The sequence below is a fragment of the Melospiza melodia genome, chromosome 6 (assembly GCF_035770615.1).
Source record: "Melospiza melodia melodia isolate bMelMel2 chromosome 6, bMelMel2.pri, whole genome shotgun sequence".
In the NCBI taxonomy this organism is placed as follows: Eukaryota; Metazoa; Chordata; class Aves; order Passeriformes; family Passerellidae; genus Melospiza; species Melospiza melodia.
This window is the reverse complement of record NC_086199.1, coordinates 22,337,074-22,356,290: the sequence shown is the minus strand read 5'-3', so window position 1 is coordinate 22,356,290 and position 19,217 is coordinate 22,337,074. Positions and strand designations below refer to the sequence as shown.

Sequence of the window (19,217 nt, the reverse complement as noted above, 5' to 3'; positions counted from 1 at the left end):
TCAGTCTTACAAGTCAGCCCAAGGCTGAAAATGAAAATGAAAAGCTATAAACCTCACTCAGCAGAATGGGAAGCATAAGGTTGCTGGGATGTTGTATTGTGCAAGTTACATTCATGAATACAGTGAAAAGGACTAAAAGAATCTGCTGTGATAAAAAATGCAATGGATCAGGGAGATTTCTTAAGAGAGCTGGGTATGAATTGCAGATACTGATATGCTTTCATTTAATCTGCAGTATCTGCCATCTCATTGTTCACTCCCCCTTTTATAAGTAACTGTTCAATATATTACATGCAATAGCAGTAGTTAGTATCGTACCTTGTGGCTCCCCACTATTAACCTTTTGTCATGTGGAAAATCTAACAGTTCTGCATTTTAATCTGCATCTAATTCATAAAAGTATTACCTCATATCTGTGATTTTAATAGCCTTAATAACTTAGTCTGAAGCTTTGCCTGTGAGATTCATGATTAGTGAAGGTATAACTCCTGTGCTCTATAGTATCCCTTCCTACTCTAAACCAGCAGACATCCAATGGGAAGACTGAAAACATCAGGCAGCCAGTAGTTTCCTGTGCAATTTCTGTGCAAAGAAGCTCAGACTAAGCAAAGTTAAAGCTGATTGTTGAGCTGAGTGGAGAACACCACCAGGGAGAGGTAAGGCACTGTTGTCAAATCCTGGTTCTTCTCATAGCTTGGTTATGGAAGACTGAGTTTGCTTCCTTGTTCAGAATCTTAGAAGGAGTGAGAGATTTTGGTTATTTACATTTTGTTTCAGTTGTGTCTGTCTCTTGAACCTGGAAAATAAGATCTAGCTTCTCTATTTTGCAAGCAGAAGCAGTTTGGGGTTCAAGTATTCTCTTGAAGTAAAAGAAGATGACATTTTCTCCTTCCAGCAATAAATGTGGAAGAGCTCTGCTAATGTGCATGTTTACCACACATCCAGATGACATAAATCTCATTTGATGAGCTGTTGGCAAACCAGAGCTATGGTAGAAACATCCTCCCACCTTTGCAGTGGAAAGGTGCTGTGGATGTCACAATTTCTAGCGGCTCTTCTGGGCACCAATCTGGTAAGTGAACTGCCCTGGAATGAGAGATACCATCTGGATAAGCCTATTCTGATGATGTTTGATTCCTAAAGCTCAGGATTGGATGTCCTCAATTTTTTTTTCCCTTAAAGAGAAAAGCTCTGTGAGAATGAACACATTTTACCATGAAACTGATGCTGTGAGATCTTTCTGGTGCACAAAGGAGCACTGTAGCCTGGCTGACAGAAATGGGAGCTGGTTAATGTAAATGGTAGGCCATAGAGTACTGATTGCAAAGTTTTCTCTACGTTGGCATTTTTCTCCTGAGAAACATGGAAGTTTAAAAACAGTTCATTACCCTTTAAAGTAGGGGAAGTAGGGAGAGCAATACCTTCCTTGGCTTATCTGAGAGCTTCTCGGTCTGTTCAAAACCAAAAGAGAAGCATATCAAGAGAAGGAAAATACCCATTGAGAACTACAAAAGCATTTCCAGCGTGTGCAGAGGTGCTGTTAGAAAAGCAAAACATTAGCTCAAATTGAAATTGCCCAGAAATGTCAAAAAACACAAGACAGTGTTCTTCAGGTATGTAAACAACAAGCAGAAACAGATGGAAGATACTGGCCCATTGTTAAACAGGAGATGTGAATCTGTCAGCAACAACACTGAAAAGGAAGAGGTTCCTCAATGCTTTATTCACATCTGTCTTTACCAGCACCGTTGGGGTGCATGTCTTAGGAACAAAAATCCAGGTTGATGCAAACACAAACTTACCATGAGTAAAGAAAGAGTTGGTATGTCAGCTATCACACAAATTAATAGACCCTGCCAATAATCACCCCAGGGTAAGAGAGCTGGCTGATATCATTGCAAGGCTGTTCTCCAAATCTTTGAGAAGTCATGGAGACCGTGGGACATGCCAGAAGACTGGCAGAAGTCTAATGTCACCCTCATCTACAGGAAGGGCTTAAAGGAGGATTCAGGAAGTTATAGGCCCATCAGTCTTACTTCAGTCCCTGGGAAAGTTATGAAAGAAATTATCATGGGGGATATCAGAAGTCAGATGAAACGTGCTTGGGAAAAGCCAGCACGGATTCACCAAGGGCAAGTCATACTTGACAACCCTGATCACCTTCAATGACAAAGTAACCTGTTTGGCTGTTGAGGGGTGAGCAGTGGACATTGTCTACCGGGATATTTCTAAGGCTTTTGAAATGGTTTCCCACAGCCTCCTCGTAGAGAAACCGGTGTGATCCTGTGTGGCAGGTGGGGAACTGGCCAACAGGTGACACCCAGAGGCTGGTGGTGATTCTCAAACCAGCAACCTGTCACACGTGGGATCCCCTGGCATTGATATTAGACTAAACACTGTTTAATATCTCCATAAGGCATCTGAAAGATGGGATCAAGAGTACTCTGCCAAAGTTTGCCAATGATACCAAACTGATTGGGGAAGTGGAGAGCCAACCCTGCAGGAAGATCTGGATGGGCTGGAAAAGTGGGTTAACAAGAACCTTAGAAAATTCAGCAAGGACAAGTGCAAGGTCTTGCACTTGGAAAACATAATCCAGGAGTGCAGCACAGGCTGGTATCTACTGGACTGGGGAACAGCTCTGTCAAAGGGGTCTGGGAGTCCTGGTGGACGAGAAGCTCAATCTGAAAGAAGAGTGTGCTGCTACAGCAAAGAAAGCCAACAGGATGCTGGGTTGCATCAAAAAGGGCATCAGCAGCAGAGATAAAGAAGTCATTCATTATCCCACTCCACTCAGTGTTTGTCAGGACACACCTGGAACACTGGGTTTAGTTTTGGTCCCTGCTATTCAAAATAAAGATGTGGACAGGCTGGAGAAGGTCCAGAGAAGGGCTAGAAAGATGAACAAAGGGCTGGGAAGCCTTCTGTGTGAGGAAACTCTAAAAGAGCTGGTTTTGTTCAGCATGAGAAAAGAAGGCTGAGAGGAGAGTTTATCATCATGTGCCAGTATTTACAGGGCAAAGAAGGTGGAGACTCCTTTTTTTTTCAAGGGGTTCCATGGAAAAGATGAGGGTTAATGGGTACAAGTTAATCCTGGGGAGATTTCTGTACAATACAAGAGGAAAGTTTTCACAATTGAACAATCAACCATTGGAATAGTCTCCCCAGGGAAGTTGTGGATTTGCCAGTGTCGGACAGTTTAGGATTTAGCTAAACAGAGTGCTGGGCCATTTGTCTAGACCGTCCTTTTGCCAAAAAAGGTTGGGCAGATGATCCTCAAGGTGCCCTTCCAACTTGGTGTTCTATGATTCTATTATTTAAGAGTTGCTTGGGCTTTTTTGATTGGAAACCAATCATGACTTTTGGAACAGGCTAAAAGAAGAACACATTCATCAAAGTATATTTGGTCAGTACTGGATCCAATCTTTGATGTATTGATGGAAAATGCATCAAGTCTAAACTTCAAATGCTTATTTTGTACTTCAAACTCTCTTTCTCTCATATAGATCATATCCAAAGGGCATATGATTCTTCAGTATAAAATTAACAAAATAATGTAACCTGTGTATTCTGTTGTGGACATAGCTTGATCTTCTGTCTACACTAAATTTTAGAAGCTGTCTAAGCACATGTAAACTAGAGCCCTTTTGAGACTCCAAGTGGCCTCTGTCAAAGAAAGAATCTGAAAGGGGGCAAAAGAAAGCCCGCTTTTTTGACAGAGATTCTGAAAGTAATGTTTCCCAGAAGGCATGAACTGCCCTACTGTAAAAATGATTTCTAATAAGCAAGTCCTCTAGATTTCTACCTGCAGACATTAACAACAAAGACAAGATAAAACCATTGCCAAGCATTTAATGATAGTCTAAGGAGTAATGAAGATCTGAAGGATTGCAACTCAAAAGGCAATGGTCACAGCCCACTGAGAACATGATGTACTTTCTCATCTTACTGAGAAATATGTGGAGATGATTCAGAAGCCTAGAGACACAAATTCATGCTCAATATTGAAAGGATGCATTACTGCTCTCTAGTAAAGCATGCAGAATTTCCCTCTACTGAGGTATTTGTCCTAATTGCAGAAATTTAAATCCAGCGTGTATATTTATTTATTTATTTATTTATTTATTTATTTATTTATTTATTTATTTATAGTGTGTGTGCAGGTTTAGGAAAAGAATACAGGAATTATTGAAACTCTTTCTCCTGGCAATGTCTTCTATGATTGACATTTTCACAATGGTCCTGTCTAACTCTTCATGTTTTTTTTTTCACAGATAAAGGCATCATCACAGAATATTCTGAATTGGAAAGGATGAGGATAATTGAACACAACTTTTACAGGAAAGGCCCATACAGGGATCAAACCCACAACCCTGGCATTATTAGTACCATGTTCTAATCAACTGAGCTAATCACACGGGTATCATGAAAAAGATACCAGAAGCAGAAGGGGACAAGACTTTGGTTCTGTTTCTAGTCAGAACTCTTTTGAACCTTTCAAAACAAATGACTTAAAGAAAAGGCAAGAAAAAGAATCATTAGGAGAGAAATAAAACCATCTCCTCTCTGGCTTTAGATCTCTCACTCATAATCATAAATACAAATAATATCTAAATTCAACTTTGTCTTTAACTTTGGATATCAGGAGCAATTTTGATTTATTTTAGAAGGGGCAAGAAGAGAGAAAATGGCAAAAGGGGTTTGTATTTTGCATTCTCTCTTGATTTGGTCTGACAGATTCTTGCTGTCTTTGAAAGTAGCCAGTTTCTAAAAGAGAACTGCTAACTGCTGTTAATCCCAGAACTGGAAAGATTTCCTGCAACAGCCAAGTCTCATTCAAGCCCAGAAAACAGGCTGTGAACTCAATGGCTTTCAACTCTTCCTAAAAGTTGCCTGCCTTGGGCTGAAGAGATCTCAGTGAACCCAGTTTCTCACATGAACAGAAAAGGAATTCTCATTTCTCTATTTAAGTTGTTATACTAGCCCAGTCTCTGAGATATGAGTCAGAAATGTCTTCTGAAAGAAACCATCATGTCTAAAGGCCATCAGCAGCACAAAATATCAAAGGAACATTGAGGAAATGTTTGGACACTTCCCTGGATTTCATTGAAAAATTCCAGATACTTCTGAACCCGAGAGCCAGCCATGAACCACAGTGAGTCTGTCTGGCCATAACTACTCAATAATTGGCAGCTACAAGTATGAGTGAGCCAAAGAATAAACCTTGCCTCCAAACATGTTCAATTGTTTGGACACTGTCTCTAGGGGCTGATGACACTTCACTCAGTTTTAGACTTGCAATCTTGCAGCCAAAACCACAACAAGACAGGATAGGATACAGGAAATAAATCAGATGCCACCCTTCTCTGGAAATTATTTTTCTGCAGCTATTTGGCAACATTTTTAGGTTTGTAGACCGGAAGGTTGTTAGACTGAACAACTCAGGAGACAGGGAAAGGAACAAATTTCATCATTGGAATTGCTATGCATTCCTACCCATCTTCTCCCACCCAGTTTAATATCTATTATCTCTCCTTTAAGGCTTTTTAAAATTTGTCTTTGAAAAAGCTACACAAATGGTTGAGTGAAGAGACAGTACTGGATATCTGTGCCACCACAATTAGATGAATCTTTTATGAACGAGATTTTCAATGATTCTTTGTTTAGAATATGAACTAAGATTCCTGTTAACATTTTCTTCCCCAAAGTAGTGTGCCTTGTTCTCTCACAAATTCTTTTCTGGTCTTTCCTATCTTCCTTATGTTTTGCTTTGTCTAAAGAAGGTTTGATGCAGGCAGCCACAACAATCCTCAATTTGCACAATGCTCCGTGAACCCGTGACCAGAAAGTGGTGCCTTAAACAAATCAAAACTAGGAAAAGTCTGTCTAAGAGGAATGCTGAACCTGACACTTTCCAAAAATTACTCTGTATGCTGTGACGCAAATGAAAGTCACACTCACCCGCTCTGCTATTTTTTTTCCCACAGATCCACATTTTTTAAATTGATAAAGTAAACCAATGAACAAACCAAAACAAGGCATCTGATGCCAGCATGTCAATTCCACCTATATAATTCTTTCTACTTTTCCACTTTTTTGTTTTCTAGAGTGCAAACTTAATACCACCTTTTAAAGCTTTAAACAGAATGATTAAACTTAACAGTACACACCTGGTGGACAAAATAAAGACTTTGCTTTGGTTCTTTTTTTCCCCATGCCAAAACTCTTTCCCCCATTTTCTGCATCTAAGGAAAAATGAAAAGGTTTTAATTGATCACTTGCTGTGAAGTATACCTGACTATAAATATACTTGCAAGGATTTCTATGCACTGACAGGTATGCACTGACAAGGTTTCCTGCCAGAGGAATGGGTGATAGACGAGTAGAATCTTAGCACCAATAGCCCATGCTGCAGAATGCCTGGAAGAAAATTGAAGTCAGAAAGTGAACTCCAGAGCTACCTGAACGATCCACAATGGCTTCAAAGGTTTTCTCTTGCTTAAACATGATTTTTATTAAGTGGAGTTTCAAAAGCTAGGCCCTCAACTCTGAGGGGTTTACAACAGCAAGATGGGATCTATCCATTTCAGAAACTTGGTGACCTAAAGTTCTCTTTGAACTTTGACTTCCCTTACACAAAGCAGTAATTTTCCTGGGCTCTTATTTAGTCCAAAGAAAATGCTTCCTAGAGATGATAAGGTAGCAGTAACTGATTATTTGGCATTTCCTTCATCAGTACCTCAAAAGACACCAGCTGATGGTATCTTGGCCAGGCCAGGTTAAGTGGCACATTGCTATAGATGAATGATCCAGTCAGTCTAGATGCAAGAAGCTTTGTCCATGAGATTGTTGACTAAACAGATCAACAGATCCAACAGACTTGGAGCACCTTCTCTTCCTTTCTTTGCTCCTATTACAGGAGTTACTTTCCTTCATTTCTTCTGACAAAATCAAAACTTCTGCCACTAGAAACCCCTTAACAGTTCAGTGTCAGGGATAACACACATAAACCCCTTCCTGGTTCACTTTGCATTTAAATTCTCCCACTGTGTGAGAACAGGAAAGCAGCTCCTTCGTGCTGCTTGAACTAACAGCTGTGACTTGTTAGGCTACTAGAAAGAAGAGCTCTTTCTCTTCTTAGTAGGGGAGTCTATAAAATAGCAAATCAGGGGTAGAGGGCAGAAGGAGTACATTCCTCTCAGGGAAGGGAGCAAGAAACTAAAAATTAAACCTATAAGCCAAGGAGGTGGCCATGGCCTCCCTATGGCTTATTCTAGTCTTACTTCATAAGAGAATTTCTCCTTTGAAAGATTCCATGAAAAACACTGTATTGGACACGCATCCTACCTTTTTTAGAATCCTATCTTTTTAGGTTTAAGTGGAGAGGCTTGAAAGATAAAGTTCTTAAGCTAAGAACTGCATCCCTGTATACAACATATTCTGGATCCCTTAGGGAAAGGTTTTCAACACCATATCCCATTAACAGTTTTTAATGGCATGAAGGCAATATCTGTGTCCTGGAACAACAAACACCAGGAATGCATCTGCCACCTGAGAAAGGTCAGAATGTCAAGAACCTACCCTCAAGAATTTTTTTAAAAATAACTTTTAATTTCACAAATTTCTTTCTTCCATAAGAAAGGTTTCTTCTGAATACCAATGTCTAGTGTGGCTATCTGAAAATAAAGTCTCTGATAAATAAATTGGTTTAATTGCATCTAGATTGCAAATTCTGTATCCTTCACAGCAGCATTTATAAATAGGTACAATATTTACCTCTATGCAAATGTTTGGAATATTGTGGTAACTTATTTCAGATTTTTGAAAATAGACTGAATATCATATTAGTAGCTCAGTTACTTCAAGAACTCTGTAAAATCTAGACAGTGGTAGAAGGTAATATTTTTGACCCATTAGAATTGCTCATCTATCCTTTAAATTCTTCCTTACACCTGGTACTTGGGCTGCATTTTTCTTTTCTGGAGATAAAAATACTCTTCTGTCTTAAATTACCATGTGAACTACTTCACTTAATGTTTTCCTTTACTATTTGTCTGGTTTGGATTTTAATCATTACAACCCCTTCTAAGTCAGGATATGTTTTTATACGTGATAACATATTTAATAGTAAAGTCATAATAATTTAATAAAAATCTAAGATGATAAATGTTAATGTCTCATCACAATGTGTCTTAGAAACTGCTCTCTGCAAGACAGCATGATAAGGATGATAAATTTATCTGTCCCATAATTTAAATGCATCCAAACTCTCAAATGCAGAAAAGCATCCAGCAGTACCAAACAGCAGTTCAGGGAGTGATGAAGTATATCATGCCTAGTTCAAACTTTAGAGGGAATGCAGTCAGTCAGCTGGTAACTCATCAAAAAGCTGTAGTTAGAAATTCAATTCTTGAGAAAGATGTGACCAAACTGTAATAAAATCAAACAAGAACTTGGTTTTATACTTCAATAAAACAGTATTTTGAATCATATCAATATCATGCGTCAGTTCAATCCTGGAACACCAAATGGAGAAGTACACTACAGGCACAAGAACGGGCACAGTTTCCATCTTCCAAAAGTCACTTCTGAGGCCCCTATAATGACAGGAGTTTTGTTAGGTTGAACTCAAATGACACTAAAGTGAAACACTTTTCATACAAGGAAGAAAACCCTCCACTCCATTCTGCTCCCTTAAGAAGATCCTTGCCAGCTTGACCACTAAAACAAATTTCATTCTGACTTGAAATCAGTGCAGCAAAACTAGAATCCAATCAAAGCTCATTTCGTGGCCAATCTCATCAGAGAAAGTTGGGAGAGTAAAAAATATTTCAAAAATGAAATTACACTACCAGAAAGAAGTGAAGAAAACAATACATTTTTCTCCTCTTCCTCAGGCAATGAGTGGAAACTCAGAAGCATGTGACACATTAATTAAATACAATAATTAAATACAATTACTACTGAAAGCTCATGATCCAGCAAGAGATAAAGAACCTTATCTATAAGTGGGTATGGGTGGGCTCAATCCTCTGTCCCTGCACATATGAGCCATAGAAGCCCTTGGAGCCCATACTGAAACCTGGGCTTGAACAGACAGTTGCTTTGCTTTCCTGGATATGCCTGATATCCACAGGACAGAAACCATGCCAGTACTTAGCTTTTCCTTTTGCCTCTGCCTTTGTATCTCATTGCCAGCTTTTCTGGCTTTATTCTCTTTTCCTTAATAATTTTACAGCAAAGCTTGTGGCACTAAACACTTCCTGACACCGAGAGCAAACCTTCCTTTAGTGGTCTCACAAGAATGACAGAAAACCAAATAAGCTTTGCTTTTGAACTTCATGACCATCTCTAGCCTGCTCTAAATTTACAAAGCTTCACCTTGTAAGCCATTAAGAGTCCTTGCACCCATTACTGTGTCCAGGAGACAGTTCCAGATGTTCAATTTTCTGATGGCTTGAGAACTTCTTTCAACTTCCTATCTAAATGCATTATTGATTAATTCATATCCATCTGATCTTATATTTTAACTTTAATTGTTCTTCTCCCTACTTGCCATTTACCCCCGAATGTATTTCTAGAAAGTAATCATATCCTCTTTGAATCTTCCTCTTGGTCAGCCAAACCAAGCCATGTTCTTGTAATCTCCTCTCAACAGACTTTTTTACCATTCCATTAAAGGTCCTTAAAGACTTTTCCTGGGTTCGTTCCAGTTAAAATTCACATTTTTTTCCAGTACAGAAAATCAGTCTGATACCAGTAATCCAGATGAGATGTAACAGTATTTTTTTCTTAATTGTATCACTATTTTCCAACATCCAAGGAGAAATCTAGGCTTGACATTTACAAGGCCTTCTTCGTGGCTGAAGAATACTATCAGCATTTATCTTATTAAACACAGAGGTTTAACTTCTTGCATGCCTGCTGACCACTGAGCCTCCAGCTCACAGCAGAAGGTCCAAAATGTGTGACTTTGCAGTATTAACTTTTTTTCTCTTTGTGATGATTCCTGCTGACTGTCATCTCATTTTTCCTATCTCATAGGCAGATTCTCCTCAATATTATTAATACCTGCTAACTTCCCATTATCTGCAAATTTCATGAGCATAAACTGGGTTTTAAATTAGGATCATTAATGTGAAATGAGTAAAGAGAATCAGCCGCAAGATGAATTTTGAAAAATACCATAAATCAATCCTCTGTATTTTTGCAACCTCTCTTTCAAAAAACCTCACTGTAAATCTTCAGATAGTTTTTTTTTTTATTCCAAATTGTGTCCTCTTCTGCTTAAATGAAGATTTCCATTAACACAGTTTCAAGTGTTTTGCTTAAAGCCAAATATATGGGGTCCACTACACCACAGTTTTTGAAGAAAACTCTTATCCTGTCAGAGAAAGATGAGGTTTGTCTGACATGATCTACTTTTGCTAAAACCACGTCATATTTTATCCCATTCTCTATTTACCTCTACTTCCATGATCTTGATTGCTCCTTCCTTTCAAACATTTTCTAAGACCTTGCACACCATGAAGGTTAAAATAACAATCTGTAGGTTTTTCCTCTCTTTTTAAAAACAAACAGATTTTGATATATGCCAATCCCATTGTACCACCCTAGAAAGGAAAGATTAATTAAAAATCTGTGCCAGTGGAGTTGCAATTTCAAGTGCCAGTTCTTTCTGGCACATAATACAGGCTTCCTGCTTTCTCAGGTAAGAAGTCTAAATTTTCTATATTCTTACACACTGGCAATAGTAATTTCTATTACCCTATCAGTATTCCCATTGAATATACTATCCTTATCCTCTGAATGTAATTACCTTTGTTCTCCATTTAATTCTCAAATCATGAAGACCACAATTGCACCTTATAAAACCTCTTCTCATATTTAAATTCAGTAGGTCACCAAAACAACAGAAGTACATGTCTTATATTAGCACTATGGTTAATGTGATATAAGCAATGTATCAACATAGTATAAAAGAATATAAAGGAAACTCCATGAACCTAATTTGGCTCAGTGATATTACAAGAGTTTCACTGAAATCAGGAAAACATTCACAAGAAGATATAATTCCCACCACTGCTTCCTACTAGAGGCACCAAGATTTTGCAATTTTTTCATGTAGTGTGAATAAAAAGTTATTACATTGGTTTCATTTCTTATTTCATGAAAGGAGGATGAGGAGAAAGATGTTGCAAAGGGAAATGAACATCAAAGTTTTATGCCATGAAATCTTACCAAAACAAGTTTATAGACTGTAAACAGAAGACCACATGAATTCACTGGTTTGTTACATTTGCTTCTTATTTTGTATCACTTTCCTTTTACTATTACTATTCTATGAGAAAAAACCATTTAAATTCTTCCTGAGGAAGCATATGTCAGAATAAAGCCATCCCTATGCCATTATATGCATCTAAGAACAGGGAAAAAAATCGCTAAAATTAAGTTCTTTTTCTCTTTTTATTCAGAGAGTTATGACATTTCTTCTATCTGCATTTTCAGCGTTCAAAAATAAAATGTAGAAATGTAGAATTCTCACAGCTCTTCAGTCACAGTTTTCCATCATCCTTGAGACTGGAGAACCATGTACAAAATTCAGAGAAATGGCATCTCTTTTCTTTCATTCCAGCATCTCCAGACACCCATCAAGCTCTGCTCAGCCAACTTAGTATGCTTAGACAAACAAGGTAACCATCAATCTGACAATTAGTTAAACAAAATACCCTTTAAGATTTCTCCCAAGTTAATCTAAAACAGAACAAAGGAAAAGAGGAACTGGGTCTAAATAATTCTTTTGAATGCAGAAACAGACCCTAAAGGAGGGATTTTTCTTCCACAATACTTTTAAAGCATTCTCTAGCCATCTCAGAGAGACCTGCCTTCAGGATACTTTCTTCCTGTTTAACTGCCCTGGCCTCTTTCTCATTGCCTTCGATCTCACTGTTCATTAAAGGGTCACAGATGTTACAGATACAAGCTTGTAAATAACAGCAGTAGTTTTGTTCATGTACATTCCTTAGAATAGGTTTATAATTGCATGACCACACAGTATTTCCACAGTTCTATTCCACTGCTCTATCCAGGCAGTGCCTTTTTACACATTATCAGTTTTCCACATGACTTTGAACATCTAAGAACATGTAATTGAACTATTTCATAACAGTTTGGAGAAAATTTGTTCAGGAAGCCTACATTCTGTTTTGCCTCTTCTGAATGCATGACTAAGAACTTTAAAATTCTTTTGACATATTTTTGTTAGTAAAATGCTTTTTTTTCTCTAAAGTCATAGGTCAGAAAAGGCTTTTAAAATCCTTTAGTGAGATCCCTAGCATATCATAGTCTATTAAATTTTATCTCATACTAAGGCTACCTACTTATTTATCACAAAAGCAAGAAAATAACCCCCAGTCCTGTTTTGGTCTGAAGGTTATTCATATTTTTTTAGAGAAACTTTCATGTCTTCGTCTTAGAGGTTGAAGAATCTCCATCTTCCTCTGTAGTTCAGTCCATCTCTGTTAAAAAAACTTTGAGTTTTCTTCCAAATGTGGATTTATTTGGATCCAGGTCCAAAACCAAAGAGTGCTACTGTACTATGCCTTTCTTCCCTGAAATGAATAGCTCTAGAATGTCAGATTTTCTCTACAGGCAAGTATTTATACATTGTAATCAAATCACTTCTGAACAATTTCTCTCTCCCTTCTCTTACAAAAATGAAATAGGCAGACTGGGCTCTTCAGTTTTCAAACTACAAAGTAATTCTCCACAATTACTTCTGTGGCTGTCTATCTGCTCAAAATGCTCACCATTCTCTTTAAAATGCAAGTCTCATATTTAGTCAGGATTCCAGCACCAATTTCATAGGCAAAATTTAAATGACTTCTCAAGTGGTTCATTTCCAATTCAATTCACCTATCTTTGCCAAATTGTTACAATAGGAACCCATGTTGACTCATTTGTCCACTGTGACCTTGAAATCTTTTTCAGAATCCCTTTTCTAGGAAACAACTCCTCTTCCTATAGATGAACAGACAGCATGTTTTCTGCTCATAAAGACATGATTTTGCTTTTGTCAGGGTTACAATGTAACTTCCTTTGAATGGCCATAACTTACTCAACCAGTCCAAGTGGTCCTGTAAGACTTCCCTGGCATGATTCACTATCCACTATTTCTCCTATTTTTATATTATCTGCAAATGTTAGTACCATTTATTTGTTAAAATAATGGGGAAAATAGGGATTATCATTAGCCATGCACCAGCCTACTAATAACGTGTCAATCCTTGTGCGAGGTAAACTCTGCTCATGATTAACATTAACAACTCTCAATTAACTTTAACAACTCTCAATTAACAACTGCTTTTTTGTCTTCCAAGTCCTTCAACCAGAGCTGCATGTGCTTTGTTAACACTGTATAAGGTTCATTCTTGAATTAGGTTTTTTGTTAGTCACAGTTCAGCTGCCTTATAAGAGTCTGTATATAATTTCTTTTTAAATTAGTAAACATATAAATATCAAACAGACTGACTAGACTGATATTCTGTACATCAACTTTGACTGGCATTCATTATATTTCTATTATTTAATTCTTTTTAAAAAAAATTGTAATAACTTTCTATTGTATTGGCATCGATTGATGCCAGGGTAACAGATCTATAATTACTTGGGACAGTCTGCTTACCTCCTAGAATGCAAGCATAACCTTATTGCTCTCCCAGTGTCATGGAATAAATAATTAATTAGGGGGGAATGCAAATTCCATCATGTGGACCTATGTTGATATCCTGTAATAATAGGGTTCTAATCTTTAAATTCTTAGTACATGTTGCTGTCAGAGTCAGACTGCACTAATAAAATCCCCAGTATAATTGCAATATAGGTCAGAGCTTTAGAAGCGAGTGAGATGCACTTTGCCAGTAGATATCTGATATATTTTATGATAGCAAAAGAACACCAAGACTTAGGTTTAATTACATGTTCTGCTCATTAACGAACTTCCTTCCCTCCTCTTCTGTTTACCAAGCCCAGCTGGTGCTGTGCTTCTTATGTCCTGACAAATATTGTACCTCTACCTGACCCATGACTATGCTTTCTACCTCATTCTGTTTTAAGTCAGGCAGCTTGTCTTACCTACTCTATTCCCACTCTCAGCAAGTGGAAGCAGCTTTAAAATGCAAGGAAAAAGGTTTTACCAGTTTTCCATCTGGTACCCCAGAATAACAGTGTCTGGAAAAGTCATGGTCCATGTTAATCTGTTCAGAGAGTTTTTGGAAATGGACCATTTCTTCTCCCTGTACAAAGGCGATTCAGCAGGAGGAAGGAAGATGAGTAGAGGCAGAGAATGCTCAGGGTATTTGGCAGCTGGATTTTGACAAGCCATTCCAGAATCCTGAAAAACTGTTTTTCAGAGATTAACTGTTCAACCAAATAAATCTGAATCACCAGACACATACTGAACTTGCTGAACAGAACTGTATATATTTTGCAAAACTGACATCTGTCAGATTATGAGTATCTATTCACTGTGATTCATCTCCCAAATTTCAGTCTTTTGACATAAATTGTGGCATCACTTCTTCCCATACATGTCATGTACAAAGCCTGTTAGTCTTAAAAGAAGGAAGAAAAGTAGGCTTAGAGTCTACATTCCACATTTCTGCAACTTTTTCCTAATTTAGACAAAAAAACAGGCAACTGTGTGAATAATCAATGATGCTGACTAAATAACATTTCTAGTAACAAAAAATCTAGAAATAATCAAAGAATATTTTTTTTCTCCCTGTGTGGTTCCAGCTGTTAATTAGATGTGCCATTTTTCTTCCCTGTGACCATGGTTGTAGACTTGCATGTCCATTTTCTATCTGCCACACCCACATTGTAATAGCTTTTGTAAATGTAACATGTCGATAAAAAAAAAACAAACAACATAACAGTAAAGTCTGTTGTGTTTTGACCTCACTTTGGGCTCAACACAAATTTGAAAGGCTGTGTTATTTCTTATCAAACTATAGAGAGCTTTTAGAGCTGATCTCCTTTGACCAAAACATTACATAGTAATGCTTGGATGCTGCAAAATGGACTTAGAAGTGTTTTTAGGTCACTCTGTGCTATGCAAGTCATCTTTCTGTAAATTAAAATCAGGTCTAAAATTTTGCACAGAGTTTCTCTGAATGTTGTTGAGAAGGTACAGCATCAATCCTCTTTTTTTAATCAAACAAATATGAGATAGATGGTTGCAGGAAAATCTTTGAACTCCCAAAATACGCCATATGATGGTGTGAAATGTTCCATTATTTCACAACTCTACTATCAATGTATACTGAACACCTACCATAGAAATATTTAAAGTGATTTTTAATGTAAATAGCTTTATTCTCCTGATTTCCATCATTAGAACAAATGAAAAAAATCCCTCCTCTGGTTTTCCTTTGAACTAGTAGGCAACATCTATACCAACCTGGACACAGTACTCTTTGCTTTCCATTTCAGACACAAAATCAATAGCATTAAGTAGGAACCCCTTTTTCTCTATGGATACTTGTATCCATTATTGGATCATTTCTCATGTGCAATGAACCATCTGCCTTAATGTCAAAGTTGATTCTTTTAGTTGTTCCTTTAATTTTTCTCCTCTGTCTCTTCACTTGTAGTATCTAATATGAAACCATAAATTTAAATCTGTCTGAATGAGAGTATTCAGGGCAAAGTGCTTCAATCACTTTCAAATTGCTCATTTTGTGCTCTGCTGAAGATGATGTTTTTAGAAGAAAAGAAGATTGCAACTTTCTAACAAGTTCAAGACTTTGACTTAATTCTTTCTTTTCTTCTTTTTTTCTTTTTTAAGATGCAGTCACCAATTGATCTGTCATATTGTGGTTTTCAAAGATGAACTGAGAATGCTCTGAAAGGAATTTGCAGCTGAAGAGCTGCAGGAAGACCTAGGGTAGGGAATTACATTTTCATTGTGGCTAACTTTCAATGACACTGAAGATGTCTCACTTGGAAGATCATCAAACCCATGTTTTCTCTTCCACTTCAACAGACAACGCTTCGTTCAGTTGATGCAGAAACTCTGAAGAAACTAATTTTCATTTTGAAATAAGTGTGAATTCTTTTTATCTTGAGATTTAACAACTCTTGACAATGCTTACATTTTACTTCAGAAAAATGAGCTGTTTTCATAACTTCAGTCTTTCCAATCAGTTTTTCCCACCAAATCTTTTAGTATTCCCTTTCTCAAACCAGGTTAAAAGAAATGGAATTTTAGTTATAATTACTTATAATAACTATTTGTTGTATTAATAAATAAAGATCCCATTTACTAAAAATAAAATAAAAATAACACTCTAAAGAATGGAAACAAGATTTGCTAATCATGATCTTCATTGATTTATCTTCCATTCGTTTCTAGCAGATCCAATCCATCCTTGATTATGTGATCCTCTTGCCAATTTTCTCCTTCACTATATCTAACATTTAGCTCTATCTCTGTTCTCCTGTGGCTAAGAATATAATAAATTCCACTCATAAGTCTTCCAGCTCCATAACTATCTTTACTACAAATAATTTTTTTTGCTTTATAATATGTATTTCACAAAGATTTAATGAGCAAAAATGGAGACAATAATAAAAGTAAAACAAGGCCTAACTTCTGAAAAAGTATATTATTTGGTTCTTTCTTTTTTAAGAATGCTGATGTTTTTCAAGTCACTGTAGATCTGAAAGTTGTTTTTTATTAAACAGTTCATACAATGTTCTGTGACTTACCATGTTACTGGCAATAACAATAAGGCTCTAAGTTCTTCTTTTGTAAATAGGGCAGTGCTAAGGCCTTGTGACATCCTTTGGTGAGATGATACTTTATCACAATTTTTACCTGAACTCCAGGTATGACTTTCAGAATTTTGTTAGGTGAAGCCAAAAATTTCTAACTAAATTACAAGCCAATTTGAAGCTCCTAATACAGTTTTTTAAAATGCTTGTGCAGAAAAAATATTGGAAAAGGAAAAATGAAGATGGCTTATAGTTGGTGGGTGACTTTTCACTGAAAATGTGTAAGCTATTTTTGGTTTAATATCAACTCATGGATACAGAGAAGCCCTTTCTGACAGTTGTATTACAAAAATCAGAATACCTCTTTCCTTTTCACAAAATGTTATTGAAGTTAATGCTGAAAGTGAATGCTGAAAAGTGCTTGGTTGCCATCACTGTTGTCTAAAAAGTGTTTGACACAGGCACAAGATTGAGACAGCAAAAGTTGGAGAATGGCAAATTTCTGACATAAGATGCTACTGGAAAATACCTTGAAAGCTCATCTCATCTATTTACTGTCCTGATGCAGGGCAAAAGTATCAGTAACATTTCTGAGCACAGGTAATGTGAATATAACAAACCCCAACAACAGAAATTTGACATCCTCTCTTCACACAATATGCCTGTGCTTCATTATTTCTACTTATTCCTCCCAATATCTAACCTGAATTTCTCTGGCTGCATTTTAAAACTCTTATTTCTTGTCCTGTCTATGCTGAACATGGAGAAAAATTATTCTCCTTTCTGGGGTAGCTTAGAAGTCCTATCTAAAGACATGTTTCACCTCAGACTTTCCTCATAGAATAAACACCATCAGTTCTTCAAATTTCCTCATAAATCAAGTTTTCCTGCTTTGCTCAGGAAAATGTGGCATATATATGCTATGTAAAGATGGTCAGAAAACCTGCTGGGGTCAAGATACAAAACATTTATTACTGCCCTTCTGTTCACAGATCTATTGGCCCAGAGCACAAGGAAAACAGATTGGTTTGATGAGGGCTGCTCTCAACAGATCCATTCTGTATGTCAGCCATTTCTTTGCTATCTTCCAGATGTTTACATATAATTCATTTTATTATTTGTCCATTTTATTTGTTCTAGCATTTTTTAGGAATTGCAGTCAAAGTGGCTGATGAAAAATTCCATGGCTTCTTTTTTATCCTTTAAGAACTACATTTTTCCTTTTTCAATCTCTTTGAGCTTTAGCAAGCATCTCCTATGTTATCAGAGATGCCTGCTGACAGCTTTAAATAGTTCTGGCCAGTGCTCTAAATAACAGAGTCAATTTTATTAGTCTGTAAGATCATGGTCCTTAGTTTTTCATAATAATTATATTAGCCACATGATTACAGCAGACTTCTGTAGTGAATATGGAAACAAAAAAGGCATTTAATTGATCTGAGATATTACTAGTTTTCTCTCTCAGTTTAGTATGGAATGGTTTCTCCATCTTTCTCTTATTCCTCACAGAATTCAAATAGAAACTCCACAGTCATAAACTGTGATGTCCTTAATAAAAACAGATTTTTTTCAGTGGGGCATCTGTAAAAGGTTTCTTGCTCCTCCTAATTATAATTTCTTCAGTGCCTTTTTCTTTTTTATTTATGTCCCCACATACTTATGCATTCCTTTATATTAATCCTAGTAATCTCACATAATTTTCATTTCCTGTATGACTCACATGTTTGAGGTCAATGTATATGATTCAACCAGATGACTTCTTGCTATATCCTTGCTATTCTTTCCTTGCATCGGGATCATTAAATTCCAAAGAGTATGCTTTCTGTCAGGAAGTGCTTAATTCCTATATTCCTTTACATTTCTCTTCCATGACATGTGATCTCCCAGTATCCCGAGTTTGCTGAAGTCTGCTTTCTTGAAATCCTTTTTCTTCTACTTTGCTGTTCTCCCTCCTTTCCTTCAAAAGGATCATAGATACTTTCATTTCATGTTCACACAAGTTCTCTTTCACTCTCATGTTCTCATCCACATCCTATTTAGCACAAAGTTGCTATTCTAACATCTCTAGTTGCTTCCTCTACTTTTCTGCTTTCTGTATCAGGGCTGACACTATATACAAATATGTATTTTTTTATTTATTAATTTACTTGCTCTCTTACTGTAAGCTGTTATATTCCTTTCCAGTTGAAGTCTACATACACTTTTTCCCCCTGTTTTTGTGAAGTTTCACGCCCTACAGCATTTGGCTAGTTTCTCAAAGAAAGCAAAAAACACCCCAAAAAAGTGCTATGCCACAAAATCCAAAACTGAATTCAAGCCTTATACAGCAGGTATTTCTAGCTTGGGATGGCAATGGAAATCTCCCTGCTTTTTCCTCAGGTGTATGCTTCCTCTTTCTGGACAAGCCACCATGTGTGCCCTCGTATTTCCATCAAATGAGC

The 19,217-nt window shown here is 36.9% G+C and overlaps 1 long non-coding RNA gene across 1 annotated transcript; it reads left to right on the top strand.

Moving 5' to 3' along the window:
* Positions 1-380: 380 nt before the first annotated feature.
* On the top strand, positions 381-16,080 carry LOC134419764 (uncharacterized). The gene is made up of 3 exons (XR_010028147.1): positions 381-1,072; positions 4,275-5,155; positions 15,848-16,080. It is a non-coding gene; the product is annotated as an uncharacterized LOC134419764 (long non-coding RNA).
* The last annotated feature ends 3,137 nt before the right edge of the window (positions 16,081-19,217 follow it).